Source organism: Papaver somniferum, chromosome 7 (assembly GCF_003573695.1).
Source record: "Papaver somniferum cultivar HN1 chromosome 7, ASM357369v1, whole genome shotgun sequence".
NCBI lineage: Eukaryota > Viridiplantae > Streptophyta > Magnoliopsida > Ranunculales > Papaveraceae > Papaver > Papaver somniferum.
Genome location: NC_039364.1, coordinates 88,333,343 through 88,337,714, shown reverse-complemented (window position 1 = coordinate 88,337,714; position 4,372 = coordinate 88,333,343).

Genomic DNA, 4,372 nt, shown 5'->3' with positions numbered 1-4,372 from the left:
TCCTCTTATTATCCGGATTGGAGCAAATATAATCTGCCCATGGATCCCAGGAAGCGTGAGATTCAGCTGATATGTTTTGATCCCTTTACCTTGGTAGCTATTATTATAGAGGCGGAATTCAGAAAAATAATAGACGAAAACGCTTAGAAAACAGAGACACAAGAAAGTAATTCGAAGAAAAATATCTTCTCTAGATTATGAACAAGAAAACGATTACAATTCTCTCTTTGTTATACTCACAATCTTCTCTAAACAGTGGATCAACCTTAAACTGTTTACTAAGATTGCACAAGTATCGTTCCAAGCTTTCTCTAGGTTTTCTGTATCTAGTATATGTCCTTAGATATTATCCAAAGCCCTCTATTTATATCCTTCATCGTACTAAGCCGACCAAGGACTTCTATTAGGAATCTATTTCCTAAACTAAGAGTATTTCCTAAACAAAACTCTTCCCTAACTAGGAATTCTGCCTAAACAAGGATTCTTTCCTAGAATAGGATTCTTCCCTCAACTTACCTTGAGGTTAACTAAGTTCCCTAAAGGAGTACGGATACACCTGTATCATGGGTCCCCTTTTAAGAACTTGAACTCCTGTGAGAGTTACAAATGAAGGTTAGGGAACTCGAGAGTCCCATTTTCCTTGTTGAACCACTTGGCCTTGCTGGTAACTTGACCTCTACATCAAATTAAAAAAGCTTTTTTCTCTCCTTGGCGTGTTTTGGTCACTCTTCGCTCCAATATGCAGTCTTCCTTGAGTGGTTCCTCTCTATCAAACCATAAGTCTTCTACTCGTGGTAAGATCATAGTGTCATCGCCGTCATCATCAAGTAATGGTGGTTCAAACAACTTCAAGTATTTGGAATTTATAACCGAGTACATTCCTAGATAAGGTGGCAGATCCAGACGAAAGGAATTGTCACCAATCTGATCGAGAGTACGAAATGGTCCATACCTCAATGGCTTCAACTTCTTACCTTCCCTCTTCAGTCGTTCCTTACCTAATTTTAACCATACCAAGTCACCAACAGCGAAATTACAAGGCACAAGATGCTTGTCATGCTTTGATTTGTATTTGGCTTGTGACTTCTTTAATTGTGCTTCAACAGTTGCATGAATCTGAGATATCTTCTCCAAGAACCTTTGTTCCTTTTTCCGTTCACTTTCTTCCTTCCCCCCACTGAGGTGTCTCTAGAAAATACTAGATCGAAAGGACTAGGCGGTAAGTAACCATAGCACGTCTCGAAAGGAGATTTTCCCGAAGAACTATGAACTGCTCTATTGAATGCAAATTGTAGATATGGTAAACTCTCATGCCAAGTTTTTGGGTTCTTGGAATTATATCCCCTTAACATGTGAACCATAGTCCTGTTGACCACTTCTGTTTGTCCGTCTGTTTGTGGATGAAAAGCTGTACTCTTCTTCAACCTAGTGTCCATCATCTTCCATAAAGAATACCAAAAGTGACTAAGGAATCGACTATCCCTATCAGAAATAATCTAAGTAGGTAACCCAAAATGCTTCCACACATGTTCAAAGAAAAACTTTGTTGCACCGGCTCTCGTTACCGTCTTTGTACATGGAATTAATGCGATCATCTTGCTGAATCGGTCGACCACAAAGAACAAGTAATCATAACCAGACTTGGTCTTTGGTATCCCACCAATAAAATCCATAGAGATACTCTCCCAAGGTCTTGATGGTACTGGTAATAGTAGATGTAACCCACGTTTTCTGTTAGAAGGCTTAGAAGTGCTACACAACTTACACCCTCGAACTAACTTAGCCATATCATCTTGCATCTTCGGCCAAAAGACATAGCGCTTGAGATTAAGTAGAGTTTTATTCATCCCAAAGTGTCCAACAACTCGGGAAGTGCGTGCCTCTCTCAACCACTGTAAACGATCTCCATCTTCTGGTATGCTAAGTAACTGACCTTTGTATAACAATCCATCTCGGAGTTCATACTCACTTTTCAAACCACTCTTTACACCTTCTAACACCTTATTGAAGTCTTTGCTGGATGTTTATGACTCTGCATACTCTTGAGGAATAATTGGCTGAATTCTCATGGCCACCATTAATGATCGAACTGGAGGTCGAGATAACATATCTGCCAACTTGTTTGTTACTCCTTTCTTGTACCTAATAAGAATATTGAAAGTCATCAAGTAAGACATCCACTTCATGTGTCGGGCTTGTTGTAATTTCGTCTGTGCATGTAGATACTCCAACGGTTTGTGATCTGAATGTACCACTACTTTTTTACCTAAGAGATACACTCGCCAATGCTTAATACATTGATATAAAGCATAAAATTCTTTGTCATAAGGTGCATAGTTCTTAATAGCACCAGAGAACAATTCTGAATGGTACTCCATTGGTTTACCATCCTGCAACAACACTCCTCCCAATGCGTAGTTAGAAGCGTCGGTCTCAACTTCAAAAGTACGAAAGTTAGGCAATGCCAACACCGGTGCTTCTGAAATCTTCCTCTTTTGTAACTGAAAAGCATCTTCATGGTTTTTATGCCATTCAAACTTTGCCTTAGCTCCCGTCAAACCATGTAATAGTCCACAATAGTCGAAAAATGCCGGATAAACTTACGCAAGTATGTGCAAGCCCCTAAGAAACTTCTGATTTCAGTTACAGTACTAGGTCTGGGCCACTTAGTGATCACTTCAACCTTCCTTGGATCAATCTTCCATTGTCCACTACCAACAATGAATCCGAGATACACCAACTCCTCCTTCCCAAACTCACACTTCTTTACGTTCAACTTTAGATAGCCTTCATGTAACACTTTAAACACCTTCTCAACGTGAACGAGATGCTCTTCCTAAGTTCTGTTGTATATTAGGATATCATCCAAGTAAACAATCACAAAATCTTCTATAAAAGGGTGTAACAAATCATTCATCAAACGCATAAACGTCGCTGGAGCATTACACAAACCAAAAGGCATCACCAACCATTCGAACAAGCCTTGATTGGTTTTGAAGGCAGTCTTCCATGGATCATCTTCTCGAACTCTCATTTGGTGGTATCCGAATTTGAAATCTAACTTTTTCCAACTGATCCATCATGTCGTCTATCCTAGGTAAAGGGTAACGGTTCTTGACTGTGATCTTGTTCAATGCTCTATAATCAATACACATACGCTAGTGATGTAATTATAGAAGTGGTAAATAAAGTATCGTTCACTCGGACTTGATGAGATTTGGTTTAATACTTAAAAATAGAAAATACTAAAAACAAAGAAATATCTCTTTTGCTTCAAGTGGTAACAGTTTCTCCTTGTTCATGTTTTTAATTTTATCTTTAGAACATTGAGGACAATGTTAGATTTAAGTTTGGGGATATGGGAGAAACTTTTAGTTGCATTATTACACTCCAGAGCCTAGAAATTTATGCTTATTAAGGATGGCACTAACCAATCTAAGTGGATGGAAGCATCTTGGTTGTAGGAGTTGAGGAACCAATCTGATTAGATGGAAACATCTAAATAGTCTATTCATAAAAGCACAGAGCTCAGGTGTTAGAAATAACATGGTAGTTTCGCCATATCTCGTTGAGTCCTTTTCACTTATGTTTTTATTTTGTTTTCTTTTTAAAAATATGTTTCTCTAAGTGATTAGGTGGGGCTCACGAATCAAGTTGTTACCACTGCTAAGGTGAAATAGAGTGATTGAGATATATATAAAAAAAGTGAAAAAGAGAGAAAAAGAAAAAAGAATTATTATTAAAAAAAAGGAAAAAAAGGAAAACAAAAAATAAAAAAAATAAATTGAGACCAGACCATCAGACCAAACAGAATAAATTGTTCAATAAAATCGACCACTGGTTCCCTTATATATGCCAGCTGAGTTGATCTAGAATTAGGAATATCAATCACTGGTTCTCTTGTATATGCCAGTTGTATTGATATTAGTCAGACCAGTATCTCAGTCCATTAGGATAGGTTCATTTTGGCAATGGCCTTCAGACAGATATAAGAAACACCTTTCACCTAGCCAGCATCAAAACCATCTATGTTTTTCTATATCTATCTCTTAATCTATCCATGTGATTTGTTGACTCCGAATATTGATGTCCATAGTGCGACTATCTGAGTAGAGCTCTGTCACTTATATATGAATTTTAGTATGCTTGACTGCAAACTCGTGTATAGCAATTGGAATTTCTCATCAGAGTACTTCCTCCTGTAGTCAATAAGTATGCCAACCAAAGAGATTTTTTAGTGGCTTCCAAGGTTCTGCTTAGACAGGTAGGATCTGGAGTAAAGGTTTTGTGGGTATATCTCTTGTAAGCCCTCCCGAGACTGTAACTCGGCCACTAGGGCCACCTAGGGGTTTAAAGGCTTATTGCATACGCT